Source organism: Sminthopsis crassicaudata, chromosome 3, assembly GCF_048593235.1.
Source record: "Sminthopsis crassicaudata isolate SCR6 chromosome 3, ASM4859323v1, whole genome shotgun sequence".
NCBI classification, from domain to species: Eukaryota; Metazoa; Chordata; class Mammalia; order Dasyuromorphia; family Dasyuridae; genus Sminthopsis; species Sminthopsis crassicaudata.
Window position 1 is genome coordinate 598,178,654 of NC_133619.1, and position 21,148 is coordinate 598,199,801.

The 21,148-nt window shown below is 38.4% G+C and overlaps 1 pseudogene; it reads right to left on the reverse strand.

The window, feature by feature from the left end:
* Positions 1 to 650: 650 nt before the first annotated feature.
* Positions 651 to 11,301, reverse strand: LOC141562530 (L-amino-acid oxidase-like; annotated as a pseudogene).
* Positions 11,302 to 21,148: the final 9,847 nt, after the last annotated feature.

The following is a 21,148-nucleotide window of genomic DNA, read 5'->3' on the forward strand; positions in this document are numbered from 1 at the left end:
ATCAGAAAATACTGGAGAGAAGTTACAAAACAGAATCAATAGGCTTTGGCCACAGATTGGATATTGAGAGCACAGGAGTGTGTGGAGTTGAAGAAAATATCAAGATTTTGAGCCTGGATGATTGGGAGGATGCTGTTGCCTGTCACAGTAATAGGGAAATTAGGAAGAAAAGAAAGATGAAGAGCTTGGTTTGGGGCATAGAGTGTCGAAGCTGAATATAGAACATCCAGTTTGAGATGACTAATAGGCAGTTGGAGATGTGAAATCAAAGATCAGAAGAGAGATTAGCTGGATAGATACATTGACAAATCATCAGCATGCAGATGATAATGAATCTAAGGGAACTGATGAGATCACCAAGTGAAGTAGTATATAGGGAAATGAGAAAAGAATCATTGTGGGACTCCCATTTTAATGGGCATAAATTGAATGAAGATCCAGAAAAGGAGACTGAAAATGAGTGCTTCAATAAATAGAAAAACTAAGACAAAGAAGTTCTTTGAAAATCTAGAAAGAAGAGAGTATTAAAGAGAAGAGGGCAATCAAGAGTGTCAAAGGCTGTATAGATGCTAAGAAAGATAAAAACTGAAGAAAAGCCATTAGATTTGGTGAATAATAATCTTGGAGATCACTAGTAATTTTGAAGAGAAGAGTTTTGGTTATATGATTTGGTCAGAAATTAGACTATAAAGATTTAAGAAGAAAGTGAAAAGAAAAGGAAATAGAGGTACTTATTGCAGATGTACTTCTCTTTTTTTTAATTGAAGTTTTTTATTTTCAAACATATGCCAGAATAATTTTTCAACATTGATCCTTGCAAAACCTTGTGTTCCAATTCCCCCCTTTTCCTGCTCCCTCCCCTAAATGGCAAGTAATTCAACATATATTATACATGGTAAAAATATGTGTTAAAGACAATATAAGCATACATACTTATAAAATTATCTTTCTGCACAGGAAAAATCAGATCAAAAAGGAAAAAAATGAGAAAGAAAAAATTCAAGCAAACCAGAACAAAATGAGTGAAAATGATATGTTGTGATCCACCTCAGTTCTCACAGTCCTCTCTCTGGGTGTAGATGGCTCTCTTCATCACAAGAGCATTGGAACTGGACTGAATTGGTAGATGAATCTCTCAAGGAGTTTTAGGCAAAAAAGATAGAAGAGATAAGCACAACAGTTAAAGAGAGGGTGAAAGGCTCAAATGAAGGTTTTTTGAGGCCAGGGGAGAGATGGACATGTTTGTAGACAAGAAAATAGTTTTGGAAAAACCACTGGACTGAGTGGGATAGTAAGTTAATTAGGAAGTATGAAGGTCCCTTTGAGGTGATAACATAAATTTGTAGTGAATGCAGTCAAAATGATTCTGATTTTTTTCCCAGCTTCATTCAATAGCATGATGCCCAGGGATGAAGGCAATGTTTACTGGCAGTGATCCAAGGCTGACATGGTAGGGTCAAATCCAAGATATAAGAGAGTTAAGGATTCAAAAGAAGGAGAAAATGTAGAATTAACTGTGTTCATCAAGGGATCAAGATGGAGAAGAGAGGTTCATCAGAGATAGTTTGGGAGAGACTAAGGGTCACTGTGTGATCAAAGAATAAAGTTTTAGGTTGGAGCATAGGAGATTAATGATCAAATAATGAAATTTCAGAGTGAATTGAGTTCATGAGTATGAAAGGGTTGCAATTATTTATATCAGTAGCAAAAGCATGACCATCTTTGTGGCTAAGGTGGGTTGGAATATAAATCATGTGAAATGAGTAAGTTAAGGAACTATGAAGTTAAGGTATTCAGGAAGATCAATATGAAGCCCAATATTTTAAAGGCAGGAATTGTGGAAGAGAAAAAGATGATGAGCTGGATTCATTGAGTGTAATGTTCTTGAATTGTGAGTTCTCACTTGGTAATCAAATTGGGAAAACGTTTCTACAGTTAAAGGTTCTGATAAAGGCCTCATCTCCAAAATATACAGAGAATTGACTTTAATTTATAAGAAATCAAGCCATTCTCCAATTGATAAATGGTCAAAGGATATGAACAGACAATTTTCAAATGATGAAATTAAAACTATTTCCACTCATATGAAAGAGTGTTCCAAATCACTATTGATCAGAGAAATGCAAATTAAGACAACTCTGAGATATCATTACACACCTGTCAGATTGGCTAAGATGACAGGAACTAATAATGATGAATGTTGGAGGGGCTGTGGGAAAACTGGGACACTGATGCATTGTTGGTGGAGTTGTGAAAGAATCTAACCATTCTGGAGAGCAATCTGGAATTATGCCCAAAAGTTATAAAAATGTGCATACCCTTTGACCCAGCATTGCTGTTATTGGGATTACATCCCAAGGAAATACTAAAGAAGGGAAAGGGACCTGTATGTGCCAAAATGTTTGTGGCAGCCCTTTTTGTAGTGGCTAGAAACTGGAAAATGAATGGATGTCCATCAACTGGAGAATGGTTGGGTAAATTATGGTATATGAATGCTATGGAATATTATTGTTCTGTAAGAAATGACCAACTGGAGGAATACAGAGAGGCTTGGAGAGACTTATATCAACTGATGCTGAGTGAAACGAGTAGAACTAGGGGATCATTATACACTTCAACAATGATACTGTATGAGGATGTATTCTGCTGGAAATGGATATCTTCAACATAGAGAAGAGCTGATCCAATTCCAATTGATCAATGATGGACAGAATCAGCTACATCCAAAAAAGGAACACTGGGAAATGAGTGTAAACTGTGAGCATTTTTTTGGTTTTTCTTCCCAGATTATTTTTACCTTCCAAATACAATTCTTCCTTTGCAACAACAACAACAACAATAAAATTCGTTTCTGCACATATATATTGTACCTAAGATATACTATAAGATATTTAATATGTATGGGAATGCCTGCCATCTAGGGGAGGGGGTGGAGGGAAGGAGGGGAAAAATTTGGAACAGAAGGGAGTACAAGGGATAATGTTGTAAAAAAAATTACCTATGCATATGTACTGTCAAAGAAAATGTTATGATTATAAAAATTAATAAAAAAAAGAAGTTTTGCCCCATAGGCCTGCTGGAACATCCAAATTTTAAACAATTGCTTTCAGAACCACTGGGAGAGATCTCACTGATTTACTACTCCTTTCACTTAATTTTATCCCTGAATTATGCCAGAAAGTCAAACTTTGCTCTATCATGTCCTCAAATCCATTGCATAGAGAACAGCAGCAAGAGGTCAAGCCCCTGAAGAAACAAGAAGGATTTTTTTTAGGGGGGAGTATGGGTCAGGCTAGATTGCCTCTAATGTCCTTTTTGGTTATTTTGATTTTTGTGATTAGACTCTAATGCTTAATTTCTTAATACCCAGAATTGCCTCTCATAATGATCAATTGCTTATAAACTTATGGATAAATTGCCTTAGGCTACACTATATCACTTATTTCCTACCTCTCATTTCTACCTCCTTCTATCCCCTGACTACTCAAGGGTCACTTTGTAATGAGCAGACCTTTTGGAATTTTCCTTTGATCTCCTGAAAGAAAGTTAATCCCTTATTCAAACCTACATCAACATCATAGTCATCATCACAGTCAGCCACATCATAGTCAGTAGCAGCATCAATGTTCTGCCTGTATGTTCTGGGCTGCCTTGATCCCAGATTTGATTGTTGTGTCTATCCAGTTATTGGGCTGGCATGTGTGCTCACCAGCAAAGTGAATGTTACCTTCAGGTTGAAAGAGTGTTTCTGAATAGTCAACAAATTGGTAAGGGTTGAACTCTGAGAATGCACCCAGGGTGAATGGATCTAAGGACCAACGTTTCACCACAAATGTTTTACATAGTCTCTGTAGCTCCTTCTTAGACCTCTGGTGGATATTTGCCAAATCACCCAGCACCAGGCCCACCAACTTCTTTTGTTTCATGCCCAGAAAAAAGGTAGAGTCATCACCCACAGTATAGGAGGCTAAAAGGACTCCTATTTTGCCAGAGAAATTATGGCTGGGATAGTAGACGAATCTAGTGGGCAGGTCTGTGATGTTGTCCCAGCTTTGATGCCATCTCATTCCCAGAAGCACTCTTTACAGGATCACCTTGGTGGCACTGGTGAAATGAACGGAGCGGAGGGCATCTTGCTTGGCCAAGGAGAGTGATGGCTCAAACTGGATGAGGTGTGTGGCCTTGGCTGATGAAGAGATTATGGCAAAGTCACCTGTGATGATGGACTAGTCTGAGGAAGGTTTTCCCCTCTGGTAGGTAATCTTGACCTGAGGCCCAACCATTTCTATCTTCTCCACTGTTGTCCTCAGTGAGACAGTGCCAGGTTTCAAGGCGTGGTAGAGGGCATTGGGGAGCTGATCAAAGCCCCCAGTGATTTCATCAAAGCTGTCCCCAGAAAAGAAAAGGAGTAGGTAAAGGGATACTGAGAATCTCAGCCCTCTAAGGGGTAGTCCTAGAGGTCCTTTGATGTTCCCAACTATTACCCCATTTGCCTGTCATGAGGACTGAAATCCTATCATCACCTATCCTAACACCAAGTAAGATTCTTGGTGTGAAAAATTCAGGCTTGAATTTTTAAAAGCAAATACCTCCAGAGAAAGGAAAATCTGTTTAACTAGTTAAAGTAGGTGTTCTAAACATAGGGTACATGTGTCTCATATAAAAATATTTTGATAGCTGTATTTCAGTATAGATTTCCTTTGCTTTTTGTGCATTTAAAACTAAAGGGGTCCATAGGACTCATTTGATTGTATGTCTAGTAGAAAAGGTTATAGATCCTTGAATCAGAGACTTATCTCTGACAAGAGAGGAGGTAGTCAGCTTGGGGCATTGGCAAGAGAAACAGATGTGGGGGACCTGAAAGGATACTTCTGTCCATTTCTTAGTCCTAATTCTGGGATATTGAAGCAATGGAAAGAGTATTGACTCTGGAGTTAAAGACTTGTGTTCAAATTCCAACTCTGCTGACTGCTATTAATGTGACCTTGGGAAGATTATTTAACCTTTGGACCCATTTTCTTCATGTATAAGATTAGGAGATTTGATTCTTGGCCTCTGAAGTCTCTTCCAGCTCTAACTCTTATGAACTTTTAAATTCTGATCTCAGAAGTCCCAAGGAGAAGCCAGTTTGGAAAAGCTCTGTGACAATTCTCATATATATATATATATATATATATATATATATATATATATATATATATATATATTCCTCTTCTTTTCTTTTCCCATATTTAAAATGGGCCTGTGTCACCATTGGCCCAACCTACCTCAAGAGCTTCTTAAATTTGTTCCATCCACTAGCTAAATGTCTTTCTAGCTAAATGTCACAGTGGAGAGAGTGCTGAACCTAGAATCAGAGAGACTTATCTTCATGAGTTCAAATTAGGCCTCAGACATTTCTAGGTTGTGTGACCCCAGGCAAGTCACTTAACCCTGTTTACCTCAGTTTCCTTATCTATAAAATAAGCTGGAGAAGGAAACAATAAGCCACTCCAGAATCTTTGTCAAGAAGATGGATCTCTGAAAAGTTAGACACAACTGAACAACAGCAATTACTACTACTTCTCTTTTCTCTCCTAGTCACTGTATCACTGACAAAAGTTTTGTGGGGTTTTTTGGTGACTAGACCTGGACATGTCATACTTCAGGCTTCAGCTGTTAGTCCTTCTCCTGATATTCAAGGCTGGCCACAACCTGGCACCATTTTAATTGCCATGCCCCCTAGCAACATGCCCGTCATCTTCTCATGATTATTGCTTATGAAGAAAGGAGAATGATTACCCATCATGCATGAGGCCATCAGGACACCTTTGTTGCTGAAAATGCTCCTGGTATTTCCCAGACTTAACCAGATTAAATCTACTTTACAGCTTATCTTTTCTCACTCTTCCTTTGCATACATACTTCCTGCTCTAAACAGGACAACTCTCTGCTTCTAAATATACCCCCTGCTTTTCTACTACTTCATTTTTCCTCCTACTATCTCCATCCCTGGAGTATTCTTTCTCCCATTCCTTCTCATACTTAACCTTTGAATTAAAATAACATCCCCTCCATGTAGCTTTCCTCATATTCTCCCTTCTATAATGATTTTTTTCTCCTGGACCTCCTATTATGCTTTGCTTAAATTTCTCTGGTGCCCCTATGCACAATTTTCTATCATTACTATTGCTCCCTCAAAATCCCTTGGCTACTTGGAAAGAACTGTACTGAATGTGGGGAGAGAGAATATGCCTCTTTTTCTACCTCCTCCCCAAGGTTGTTGTGAGAACCAAATGTGATAATGTTTGTAAAGCACTTAGGACAGTGTCGGGAACATAATAGGCATTTCAAGACTGGGGAGCTTCTGACATAGTAGCAATGGTGACCTACTCCTCACCTCCCAACACAAACTTCATGTTCATGTTCTACTCACCTATCTGAATGAGAGAAAATAATTTCACTCCTCAGGGATTGCAAGAAAGATTTGTAGTAGTCTGCATCTTGATTCCTGATATCCCCAATCATCTGGACAGCTCCCTTGCTCAGCTGCCCCTCCTTTAGCAGGTAGACCTGGATGATGAGCAGAGGAGATGCAGGGGATGGGAGAAAGGATGAACAACAAGGGAAGGGATGTAGATATAGGGTTGAACCAGGTGGAGAATTCCTTATCCCCTCCCCCATTTCCCACAATTCATACCTTGGTGGAAAAGGAGTCATATGTAGATCACAGATAACTACAGTTGGTAAGCCTCAGTTTTTCCACTACCTAAAAGAAAGGGGTGACATGAGTTAGTAAAGGAGTAGCCAAAACATCTGTGCTTTATTGTTGCCATTGGCCCAAATTCCTTCCCTTTATACTCTTCTTCCCAAAATGGAAAGGACATGGCAGAGTTGGATCAGAAAGAAGAGGTAGAAGATGGAGAAACTGAGGCCTGAATTAAGAATTGGAGCTTAGGGAGAGTAGAAGGGATGGAACAGGATTGGCCCGATTTTTAACTGTACACCAGGACAGAAATTCAAGGGCATAGTAATTCCAGGGCCTATCTATTTGCCATATGACCTGAAATTTTAGCAAGGATCTATTTCCTTGAAGGCCTTCTGGAAACACATGTCTCTTGACTTGAGTCACTTATTTTCTGAGAGTGGATGATCACAGAAAAAGTCCAGGAGGTCTGGAGTGGGATACTGATGAGACAAATGACATAAAAGCCTTCAAGAACCCAGATGTCCCTTGACCCTATCCTGGTATAAAGCCTGATGGGAAAAATAAGAATGAGCAGAGGCTTCAGAGACACAAGTTTGGTGTGATTGGTTAGACTGGCTGGCTTCCCCAGAGGATTAGAATCTGATTGACAAGATGTGGGGGTTAGGAGGTGACTGAATGAGTGGTCTCTTGATCACCTTAGCTATTGCTTCTTTGTAGAGTGTAATGGGCATCTTGCCTGACTCCTCAGGTTTCACAGAGTTGCCCAAGATGTCGGGGTTGGCCAACACATCTGAAGTCCTATGCCGGTGGCCACTGACATAATACCAGGTATTATTACTGAACTGGACAAAGGTGTTCAGACCAAGCTTCTCCACATAGAATTGGACCTGCCTGGAATACAGAAAGAAGAGAACCCCAACAAGAACACCAGGCTTGGCTCAACCATGGTAGTGATTTCCCCAGAAAGGAATTCTAAAATTACCACTCCTTTCCCTTTCCAAAGAGCTCTGATCAATATGTTTTTCTTGAAGTCTAGCCTCTGCATAGTTGTTGACCTTTCTTGAATGATTGAAGCATCTGGTGGTACAAGTGACAGAGTTCTGAGCTTGGCTTTGGGAAGACCTGGGTTCAAATCATCTCCTTAGATACTTACTAATGTGACTCTGGGCAGGTCACTTCCTCTGACTGTTATAGATTTCTCATTTGTATGAAATGGAGAGAATAACAGCATTACCTCCCAAAGTTGTTGTGAGGATCAAATGAGATAATACTGATAAAATGCTTAGCAAAAGTGCCTGGGACAAAGTCAAGTGCTATAAAAACATGTAATTGATTGTTGGAAATTCTGAGACCATTTAGAGAACTGAGATATCTTGGCTGGAGAGAAAATCCATTGTGGTTCACAATAGTTCCTTTTTTTTCTAGATGTCTACTTTAAGGAATTCCACCACACACTCATAGCTTCTTGGAGGCAGAAAGGACTTTAGATATAACCTAATCTACCCCTTTTTTGCAGAGAGTGGGAAACTGAGGGCCCAGCAAAGGGAAAGGGGTGGTGGTTCAAGGACACACAACAAGTGGCAGAATGGGGAATCTGAATCCATGTCTCCTGACTGTCCAGAAATCTTTTCCTGTTTCTGGGCTATATCATTGACTGGAATAGATTTACTGGGAAGGGAGAAGAGGGAAGATGATAGGAGATGAAGGGAAATAGAGTAGGAAGCTGTGATTTCTATTGAATAATAGTTTAAGCAAAAACAGAAAATAGAATACTTGGAGTAAATTATATTAGAGAATGGGGTCAGAAATCACAAGACAATAACAACAATAACTAGCCATATGGTGCTTTAAGGGTTGCATAGGATTGCAAATATTTCTTTGGATCATAATTGAGAACAGAAAGGGATAGAAATTAGAGAGAATTAAGTGCAACCCCTTCATGTTACAAATGAAGACAATTAAGAACCAGATTTCCAACTCAGCTCATCTAATTATAAACAGAACAGCCCTCTCTGTTAAACTCTGCAATTCAGAACTCTCCTTGGTCCTGAAAACTTATGGACTGGAGTTGTGCCCAGTATCTTAAACTAATTAATTCCTTCAGTAAACTTTAGCAAGTCACTTACCTTCTTGGAATTTCAATATCCTCACCCATAAAATCAGGGAAAAGAGAATTGTGCTGCATTATCTCTAAGGTCTTCCCTTCCATCTCTGATGTCCAAGAATTTCAAGCATAACTCATATTTATATATCATTTGATTGTTAACCAAGAATTTTTCTCACAACACTTCCGTGAGCTAGGTGGGATATTTAAATAATTGAAAAAAAGAAGGAAACAAACCTTTACTAAGTACCTACTATGTGACACACATTGTATTAAATGTTTTATAAATGTTATCTCATTTAATTTTTGCAACTACCTTGGGAGGTAGCTACTGCTATTATTCCCATTTTATAGTTTAGTAACCTGAGACAGAATGACTTGTCAAGGGCAACACCAGTAGTAAGTGTCTGAGGCAGAGTTGAATGGACTCTGTTCAAGATTGTGCTACTAGTGCGACACCTAGATGCCTAATGATCAGAACACCATAACTCAGAGAGGCCAAGTAACTAGTTCAAAGTCACACAGTTAGTAAAGTGGCAAAATGGGGACTAAGACCCAAATCTTCTGATTTTTAGCCCCAACTACACCAAGCTATTGGGGAAGGTAAATTTTCCCTCCCTATTCTGGGATTACAATCCCAACTATCCCTTTGCTGGTTTCTTCTCCAGCTTTCTATATCACCACCATCCCTATGGCTATACTCTCTTCATTTGTCTTTGACCCTTCTTCTTATCCCTAATTCTTGTCTCTTCTTTCTATTTTATTCATCTTCCTTCCTCTAGAACTTTCAGGGTTTTCTCTGTCATTTACATTCCTTGCTCTGCTAAACTTACTTTCAAAATCAAATTTGGACCACCTGGTATAGTTTGCTTTCTGAGCAGACCCTGGTGGCAACACTATGTAGGCAGGGAGAGCTTTGCAAAGTCTGGGATAAAGAACATCACAGTATCTTGTGATGTGTCTGCTGTTATATTAGCTCTGAAATGTTGTATCTTGAGATCTCTGAACTCCATCAATATAGATCATAATCTCTGTTTTACCATTTCCCAAGGGCTATTTAATAGGACTCTGGAAGGTTCATTACTGGGGACAACTGCTCAAGTTATCTTTGTTATATTCAATCCCTGACTGAATTTTTTATCCCAGGTCTTACCTGTGGTTGGCTGGTAACCTCATAGGACCTTCAATGTACCAGTCATTCTCTGGGCTTCGGAATGTTGCAATTCTTTCCCCAGTTTTGTTCTTGGTTTCCAAGACCTAAATTCAGGAAGGGCACCTCATTAAGACAAGATTTTACCCACAGCGTATCTTCTCATCCTTTCATTCTCCCTAGTTTGAGATGAAGGTATGTCATTTATGAATGAATACGAATGGTATAGAGGGAGGACCTACTCTGTGTCCTGTAGTCCTATTTGAAAGTACTCAAGAGTGGAGGGAGAAAGCCCAGAGAAGTACCTTAAACAATATCAGGGAGGATCCAATATATATGTAACAATAAATTTCCATTTTAAGAAGGTATATCATAATAGAAAACATTATATTCATAGCCTATCTTTGCTTCCTTGTAAGTAATTATTTTGTTCTTTGCTGTGCACTTTTTACTTTAATCTTTTTTCTCCTCTCCCCTCTTTCCCCAAGCAGGACATAATTAAGTACAGATTTTATGTATATATATGTATATATGTGTATACACATATATACTCCTTAACTAGACTTGTTCCACAAAGAGGCTCTGAGTTTGTTTCTTGTTCTGTTTTCCTCAGACTATTTTCTGTGAGAGCAGGGCCTAAGTCTCTATGATTTTGTCTCTTCTCAAATAGGTGAGGTCATTGAATTTCAGAAGAGTTAAATATTTTTCCTAAATTCACAACAGTTTTTTTAAACACCTGAAACCTATGAGCCTGTCTTATTAGTATTTTTTCTCTTCAGAATCTTACCTCCAACCTACACTGTGTGTGGGGGAATGGGGAGGGGCAGAGAACTAGATGTAGAGACAGAAAAACAGAAAGAAAAAAGAAAACACTCCAAAGCAAAAAGAAACAGAGCAAATCCAGACCCTGGTCTGGAGAGAAAATGGAAGAATATATCTAGGTTATGCCTTTACAAAGTGAGAGGAAGATCTCAGGCTTACATTTGGAGGGGGGGACGAGAGAAGGAAGCGTTTTTGTCTCAGCTCCACAGTTAGGATTCAATTCTTTCTTTGGCTGCCATGTTACATTGTTAGAGCCTTCGTTTTGAAGAAGCCAGGATCCTGCCCTGGGGAAACTCCAAGTCTGGCTGAGAGTAAGTGATTGATTAATATTTGTGGATGGATTGATTGCCTCCTCACCTTGTGTCCAGCATCCTGAAGGGTTCCTACCACCAGAATATGCTTCTTAAAGGCAGAGGTTCCAAGTCCCTGCTGGGCAATTTTCAGAATAGTTTCATATTCAGGGTCAAGAAAGTACTTGGCAAGAAGGTCAGAATAGTCATGGCAACTAGAAATGACCAGGACGAAGGCCAAGGTCATGATACCTGTGGACAAAATATTCATTTCTTGAAGATGGGAAGATGCAGAATGGTCAGGGCCAGGACATTCCCATCCTCCAACTTAGCTTGCCCTGGGCTTGGCTTCTCATTCTTTTCAATGAAGTCAAACAGAACTGGAAATATTTCTTGACTTTGAGCCAAGATTTAATTTGAATAATGTCTCTAAACCTCAATTTCTCCATTTAGAGATATGGATGATCCAATCAACTCTCATCTGTGGCTCCAGAAAGCTGTAATATTCACAGTGACCACACCCTGGTAAACCATTTCATCACTTGAGCTAAGCCTGGTTGAGGGTAATTGAGGGGTTTGAAACCCATCAATAAATTAGGGAGGTGTCTACCCCAAGAATGTAAAGTATTTCCCTGGTGAAATGGGCACATGAGAACAACTTGTTCCGATGGCTAGGAAGGCAGCTGAAGCAGGCACTGTGGAGTGTTTAGAACTTGGTTAGACATCAAAGTTGCAATGGTAATCCACTGCTTCTTGAGTCATCATCATCAGTCATCTTAACTCTGTCTAGTCACTGGACTGTGATAACTCTGGAAGAGAGAGTAAGGGCAATGACTTCCTACAGTTCTGCTTCATTTAAATGCAATTTATGTACAAATCAAAAGACATCACTGATTCTATTTTCTAATTTTTACCTATCTCAAAGTCCTTTGGAGGGAAACAGTGACAAAGGAGCAGGTGTGAAAACACTTAGAGTTGTAGTCACAACCTGTACACAGGGGGCCCTGGCCATAGCATCATATTCTCACCTGAAGCAGCAGTGAGATTTGGCAACCCCCTTGGTGTCTGAGCAGCCTTTTAAGATCTACACTTCATCATGTAAGGAAAGGGCTAGAAAAAGTGCAAACCCTGGCCTAATCGGATCCATCTTGCAGTCAAAACACCCATCAAAATGTACAGACCTCTTTCAAAGATGATTCTACTTATTATTGGCATATGAAATGTGCATATATTTATAGAGAAAACAAAATCCCATAGATCTGAAAGAAAACAGGTCTTGTTGCAAGAAAACTCAGAGGGTATCCTAGTTGGCTAGGGCCATCAATCTCCTTTCAGCCCAGAGGGAACCTGCTGACAATATCTGGTTTGGCTCCCCATCATCCCTAAAGGCTCTCAGTCTTCCTGAGAAATCGGAGTGGTGACAACCTGTGTTGTGCTTGAAGCAGAGTGACACAGGGTGACAAACTACATACAATAGCAAGTTGTTTATGTGGTCCCACGTACGCAGTATATACTTAGCACAAGCGCAGTGTTGCTTGGTTATATAAAGGTATGAGGGTGTATATAAGAGTGAAAGAAATTGGAATAAACGAACTGCATATTTCCACCATCCTCAGGAGTCTCATCTCATTACTTCTCCACTAAGACAATATGTTTTTTCACTCCAACTTGGGGGCTCTAGAAAGCAGGACACAACAACTGATAAAAATAATCTTTGGGAGATAGGCTGAAACTTCCATAGTATTCTCAACAGACCATCATCAATCAATGCTGAAGCTGTTGACCATTTACCTCAGGTTAAAGTCAGTCCCTCCTCAGCTACAGTTCCAAATGAAAAAGAGGTTTTGAATGCCATTAGTCTCTCCCCCATGTGGCAAAACACCTGTTGCATTCTATTCCAGCTGATATTTTCAAGATAGAGCACCCATTTCTCATACAAAAGCTGACTGAAATTTTCTGGTTATATGACAAGAGGGGGTTATCCCTGAGAAATTCATGGATGCCTTTATAGTCCATCTCTGTAAAGGTGAAATAAATAGATTATCCTGTGACAATCATAGTGAGGGTCTCTCTTTTAGCCCTTGATGGCTTGATTCTTGCCAGAGTCCTCCTTAATGGTCTCCTTAATCACCTGAAAGACAATTATCTATCTGAGAGTCAGTGTGACCTCATAAATGGCTGATGATAAGTTTTGCCCAAAAATTCCAGGTTCAGAGTGAGGGTCTGTATAAAATGTTTGTAGATCTGACCAAGGCCTTTGATGCTGTCAGTTATGAGGGCTTATGGGAAATCATGTCAAAATTTGATTGCCTAGAGAAGTTCATCATATGTCATTTTCATGATGGCCCGCTTGCCCAGGTTCTGGATTATGGACAATGTTCTCACACTTTCCCAGTCATTAGTGAAGTGAAACAAGGCTATGTGCTTGCTCCCATGATTTTTAGTATGATAATTTCAGCCATGTTGTTAAATACCTTCAATGAAACATCAAGGTCATCTCCTGCCCTTAAGTCTATTTATGGTAAATTCTTCAACTTGAAAAGGTGACATACCAAGACTAAAGTGGAGGAAGTGTTGGTGCATCATTTTTTTTTCCGCAGATGATTGTGCAGTCAGTGCAGTCTCTGAAGCTGAGATGCAATAAAATATGGTTCAATTCTCTGCTGCTTGCACTAATTTTGCTCTAATAATTAATATGAGAAAACACAGGTAACTTGATCAGCCACAAAATCCATATGTATCATGTGATCACAAATGGAGAAATCTTGAATATTGGAGATAAGTTCACTTACATTGGCTGATACTTTCTAAGGCTGTACACATTGATAATGAGGTATATGCCTGCATTGCTAGAGCAAGCTCAATGTTTGGGAGATTTTGAAGGAAAGTTGGATGAGAAGATTGTTGTTGCTATTATTCTTTGTCCTTTGTTCTCAACAAAGATCATGACCTCAGGGAGGTGATGCCATAACATGCAAGTGAATAGGAGTTAAGTGAAGGAGGTCTGTGCAAAGTCACCAACCTCACTTTATCCTTTAGAACCATCTGGATCCAGTGGCAAGATGAAAATCGGAATAATTGGAGATGTTCTGGATGTATTGGGAGACCTTGGCCTTTTTAAGTTGAGGTCTTTAACAGGTCTTAATCTGACAGAAGAAATGGCTAATCAGTAATTAAGGCTAGATAAGAAGGTGGAGAATGAACATTTTTACCTAGTTAAAAAAAATCATTCTGGGGAGGGAACACTCTCAAGATTTCTGGCCAAAAAGAAATAATAATTATTTATGTTCAATCTAAGCCAATCACGGCACAAACACCTAGTGGTGTTTGACTTGGAACCTACTGTTGGTTAATGAGATTTGGATTTGAGGCATATTCTTAGCCCATAAACCCCCAAATATCTTGTGAAGTTTCAGGGATCAAAATTTGCATTTCTTTGAGCAGAGCACCCTCAGATAAGGGTATGATACCCTATTAGGACAGAGGGAAGGGAGGGGAAAAAAGAAAGAAAAGGGAAAAAAAAGGAGCTGTATTGCCCAGCTGGACAGTTTCAGTTGAGTCTCCAGTGGAGCAAGTCCCACTCCTACTTATATAAGTTATTGCTTATTCTTTATTCTCAAAGAGAGCCATGATGTCAGGGCGCCATAACAAGTAAGTGAATTGGATTTAAGTGAGGGAGGACTGTGAAAAGTCATCATTTTTTTCCTCCAGAACTATCTGGATCCAGTAGTAAGATAAAGGTTAGGAAGCCTAAAGATTTCAGTGCTCTGGCCAGTGTTGTTAATGGGAAAGCCAAGCCAGAGAATATCATGTGGATGTTGTAGGCTACTTGGACACCCTTGTTGTTCCAGGCTTTGGCAGGTATCTCTCTTGCTCTAATCCCAGTCTTTTCCCAGAACTTTGACTCATGTGAATGTCCTGCTTGGCCATGGCCGAAATGTAAGATGGACTACCAAACTGATCTCATTGTTGTATGCCTATGAAACTGGACAGTATCCCAGTGCCATTCCAGGAAATTGAATGACTTCCATTTCAGTTGTCGTAAGAGTCTAAAGATCACCTGGCAGAATAAGAGATCAGACACTGGGGTCCTTTCTTGAGCTAAATTACCAAGCATTCAAAGTATAGTGCAGAGGGTGCTGTTCACATTTTTTGAATGTCAAACATATGCTTGCCAGAAAGACTTTGTGGAGATTCACACAGGACAGCCACTCATATGGTGATCAAAATAAGTAGGAAAAGGACATGCTAAAAGTTTCTCTTAAGAACTTTGGAATTGATTGTGTGACAGTGTGGAAACACTCAACAAGGTGTGTCCTTCTCAGAGAAAGTGTTGTACTCTATGAACAAAACAGAATTGAGTCAACAGAATTGACATAGCTGAAAAGAAACATGAGATTTTTAAGATTTTAAATTTAGAGAATCGACCTCAAATATTCACATGGACTATTTGTATCTGACCTACAGTAGAACACTCTGAGCTTGTATTGGGAAATTAGCTGGACACACTGTAACTTGACTATAACATAGTGATGTCATTTTGGTCCTCTTCCAGAATGACAACCAAGCCCCACAAGGCTTAATCCTTACTTCATAGGACTGTTATAAGAACTAGATCATTGATTATCAGTGTCAAACCAAGATAATAAATTCAAGTCTACAAAGCCCATAAGTCCAGTGCATCCTTCACCCAAAGGCTCTTCACCTCTGCCATGTCCTTTAAGCCCTGTTATGAGTCTGTCTATCTATGTATGACTGTAAGTATGCATCTCACAGAGACTTATACATATGGTGATACCTACAGACCAGTTTTTGCAGCCTCCACTCAGGCACACAAGGGAACAGACATACAGAGATACAATTCTGTAGAGATGCTTATACATGGAATTCTCCCATATAAACAGATATACAGACATACCTTCACACAGATACATTCAGATATGCTCATAGACATATTTGCATACCCCCATGTGCAGAAACAAATAGCAGCCCAAACTGATGTATTTAGAAGTAGAAATAGGAAAAAAAAGTGAACAGACATTTACATGATGGCAAACATTTCTCTTTAGTCCTACAGGGTATCCTACCCTTATACACAATCTGATTTAGCTTAATTACACACACCACCTGGATGAGATAGGAGTTCCTTCTGCTGAGATGGAGGAACACCTCATCCTACTCTCTGTCCTGTTTGTTTTTGTCTCCCAGACCCTGGCACTATCTCCTGATTAACTGATGCAATCTAAGGATCCTAGGGCCTTGCCAGCTACCCTGTTGCTACACTTTAAGGATTCTGGGGCTTTTCGCTGAACCTTACAGTTGAACTTAAGTCTTTTTTGTCCCAAACAGAGTCTCCATGAGAGCAAGTGTTTTTTTCTATTTTTCTATTCTTATCTAACATGGTGCTTGTGCATAATCAGTGCTTTCTAAATGGATATGAATAAATGATATTATATATACACAATACAAATGAATAAATTGATTCATATGTTCATATGGAATTTGCATGTATAATGAATATATATATTCATTTATTCATTGAGATACCCTCTAACACAGATACCTAGACAGTACACATACAGACAAATAGACATAGGCACAGATACATTCACAAGACACTCACAAAACAGATTCCAGGAGCATAGGGGAGCCTAGCTTTCAACAATGAACACAGTCCCTGGGCCCACCTCCTATAAAGCTTGGATCAGGGCTCCTGAGGTTGTGGAAGGGGCATCTCTTGTTCCTAACAAATCTCTGATGAAATCAGGGAACTATTTTTGGTCAAGCTGGTAGATTACAGCCCAGGCAATTTTGCTAATATTGCTTTTGCTACTCTCCATGCAAGACTAGATTTCAGTTCTGGCTCACACTTAGGCTCAGCTCTATACTCTTTGCCTCAGTTCCCTCAATTTGAAATGGATAAAAGAATGCAGGTATCTATTACTACTCTCCTTTTGCTGTCCAATTAATAAATATCTTATAAGTCATGTATGACTTTTACATGGTGACAATTAACTATGGATTCTTAAGTCTAATGTATAGGGAAACTAGAACATGGAGGCTATATAATTTCTCCAAAGTCATTTGGCTTACTAGGGAGAGAACAAGGAAGGAGATCTGTTATTGTTAGACACATTTTCGTACTGCACCAATATTTCACCTGTTTTATAATAGGTGAAACTAAGTCCTATAGCATTAAAGAAAATGAATTCTTCTGTGCTCCCAAGAGGAAAATAAAGTGTCAGGCTTCCTGTCCAGGTAGAGATATTGCAGAAGCAGGAAAATGAGAAAATGGAATCTTGCATCTTTGGGTATATCAAGCCCCAAATTCTCCACAAACAGTCTCCTGAGGTCAGAGTATCAAAGGTGAAAGAGATCTTTAGAACTTAAATTCTTCTCCTTTTATAGACAGGAAAATTGAGGCCCAGAGAGTGAGAGTCTTGTCCAATGCCAGAGTGTGCTAACAACAGATCCAGAACTACAATCCAGGGCCTGGTCCAGGACTCATTCCACACCACTTTCTCTATCCTCTATAGATCCTTCCTCATCACTCTGTCATTATCCCTAACTTCTATCTCCATAACTTCCATGTTCTACCCAGAACTGCCCCATTTCATCATTTCCTATGGCCTTGTCTAGGACTCTAGTTGCCTTTCTCATATCATATGGCCCCTTTTCTTTGATTCCATTTCCTTCAGCTCTATCACCATCTCCTATGACCCTTACATCTAAATCCATCCCCTCTCCCAAACTTCTGTGTCCTCTTGGATCCTTTCATTCCCTTGTCCCCCAATTTCCTCATCCATCTCCTTATCCCCCTTAGCTCTGTTTCCCTCAGCCCTTGGTAGTCCCATCTTTTGCCAACACCCACTCCCCAGTCACCCATTCTCTGCCATGCCATCTGAACCATCACTCACCCCAGAGCTCCATGACACCATAGGCATGCTAGGATGTGAACTTTGCTAGTCTGTATTCTTATGAGAATTTAGTTCCACTTCAGCTCCCGCCCCCTGCCTGCCCATTAGTGTCCTTGCCAACCAGTCCTCAGGTTTTGCTTACCAAGGAACCCGACTGTATAAGTAGAAGGGTTCACAGAAGGCATATGCCAGGTAGGACGGAGCATGGAGAAGTAGTCAGTAGTTAAGTCAAGTGTCACTGGTTTGAATCACCTCATTATTGAGAAGAGCCACGTCCATCAGAATTGATCATAATATAATCTTGCTATTGACATGCATAATGTTCTCCTGGTTCTGCTCATTTCACTTAACATTAGTTCATGCAAGTGTCTCCAGGCATCTCTGAAATCATCCTGCTGATCATTTCTTATAGAACAATATTATTCCATAGCATTCATATACTATAACTTATTCATTATTCTCCAAATGATGGGCATCCACTCAGTTTCCAGTTTCTTGCCACTACAAAAAGGGCTGCCTTTTTGCACATGTGGATCCTTTTCCGTTTTTTATGATCAATTTAGGATATAAACCCAGTAGAAACACTTCTGGATCAAGTTTGATAGCTCTTTGGACATAGTACCAAATTACTCTCCATAATGGTCGAATCACTTCATGACTCCACCAATAATGTATCAGTTTTCCCACATTCCCTCTAACATACATCATTATCTTTTTCTTTTTCTTCTCTTTATTAAAGTTTTTTATTTTTCAAAACATATACATGGATAATTCTTCAACATTAACTCTTGCAAAATCTTGTGTTACAATTCCCCCCTTCTCCATTCCCTTCCCTAGATGGCAAGTAGTCCAATATATGTTAAACATGATAGAAATATATATTAAATCCAATATATGCATACATATTTATACAATTATCTTACTGCACAAGAAAAATAAAATCAAACCAGAAAAAATGAGAAAGAAAATATATCATTGCATTTTATTTTCTTTAGGTGTGGGTCAATGCCTAGTTTCTGCCATACTAACTTACAATTTTCCTAGCAGTTTTTGTCAAATAGTGAGTTCTTATCTCAAAAGCTGGGATCTTTGAGTTTGTCAAACACTAAATTACTATAGTCATTGACTATTTTGTCCTGTAAACCTAATCTGTTCCACTGATTGACTATTCTATTTCTTAGCCAGTATCAAATGGTTTTGATGACTGCTTTCTTATAATATAGTTTTAGGTTTGGTATAGCTAAGCCACCTTTATTTGCATTTTTCATTAATTCTCTTGAAATTCTTAACTTTTTGTTCTTCCAGATGAATTTTGTCATTATTTTTTCTAGTTCTGTGAAGCAATTTCTTGGGAGTTTGATTGGTATGGCACTAAGTAGATTAATTTAGGTAGTATTGTCATTTTTATTATATTAGCTTGACCTACCCCTGAGTACTTAATATTTTCCCAAGAGATTAGATCTGACTTTATTTGTGTGGAAAGTGTTTTGTAATTGTGTACATATAATTCTGACTTCCCCTTGGCAGGTAGACTCCCAAAATATTTTATATTATCGATAGTTATTTTAAATGGAATTTCTTTTTGTATCTCTTGATGTTGGACTTTGTTGGTGATATATAAAACTTCAGATGGTTTCTGTGGATTTATTTTATATCCTGAAACTTTACTAAAGCTGTGGATTATTTCTAGTAGTTTTTTAGTTGATTCTCTAAGGTTCTTTAAGTATACTAATATATACTTTGCAAATAGTAATAATTTAGTTTCCTCATTACCTACTCTAATTCTTTTAATCTCTTTTTCTTCTCTTATTGCCAAAGCTAACATTTCTAATACAATATTGAATAGTAATGGTGATAGTGGGCAACCTTGTTTCACTCCCGATCTTACGTCTGATGCTTGCTGATGGCTTTAAATAGATGCTATTGATCATTTTAAGGAAAACTCCATTTGTTCTTATACTCTCTAGTGTTTTTAATAGAAATGGGTGTTGGATTTTGTCAATCCTTTATATTTTCTATCTTTGCTAAAGTAAATAGCTTTCTAGTTAATTCTCTAGGATTCCCTAAGTAGACCATTATATCATCTGCAAAGAGAGATAGTTTTGTTTTCCCATTGCTAATTCTAATTCCTTCAATTTTTTCCCCTCTTATTGCTAAAACTAACATTGCTAGTACAATATTGAATGATAGTGATAATAATGGGAAATTTCACCCCACTCTTGAACTTATTGGAAATTCTAATATATGTGTGCTGATAGTTTTAGCGAGACACTGCTTATCATTTTAAGGAAAACTATTTATTCTCTCTGTTTTCAATAGGAATGGAAGCTTTTTTTCTGCATTAATTGAGATGATAATATGATTTGTCATTTTTGTTATATAATATGATTTGTAGTTTTTGTTATTGATATGGTCAATATGATAGTTTTTCAAAAATATTGAACCAGCCTTGCATTCTGTGTATAAATCTCACCTGGTTATAGTATATAGTGGGTACACTGTGCCCACTGAGCATAATGTAGTATATATATAACATACCAACACTGATCCTAGTAATAGATTGCTATAATCCTTTTGCTAATATTTTATTTAAATTTTTTTGCATTGATATTAATTATTACTTTCCCTAATGGGAGATTGCTCTGTAATTTTATTTCTCTGTTTTGGCCCTTACTGGTTTAGGTTTCAGCATCCTATTTGTGTCATAAAAGGCATCTGGTAGAACACCTTCTTTGCCTATTTTTTCCAAATAATTTATGTAGTATTGGAATTAATTGTTCTTTAAATGTTTGCTTAAAGTCATTTGTGAATCCAGCTGGTTCTGGAGACTTTTTCTTAGGGAGTTAATTGATAGCTTATTCAAATAATTTTTCTAAAATGAAGTTATGTAAGCATTTAATTTTCTTATCTGTTAATCTGGGAAATTTATGTTTTTGTAAATATTTATACATTTCATTTAGATTGTCAAATTTATTGGCATAAAGTTGGGTAAAATAGCTCCTAATTGATATTTTCATTTCCTTCACTGGTGGTGAATCACCCTTTTCATTTTTAATACTGGTAATTTGGTTTTCTTTCTTTTAAATCAAATTAACCCAAGTTTTATCTATTTTATTGCTTTTTCATAAAACCAGCTGTTTAATAGTTTTCTTACTTTAAGTTTGATTAATTTCTTCT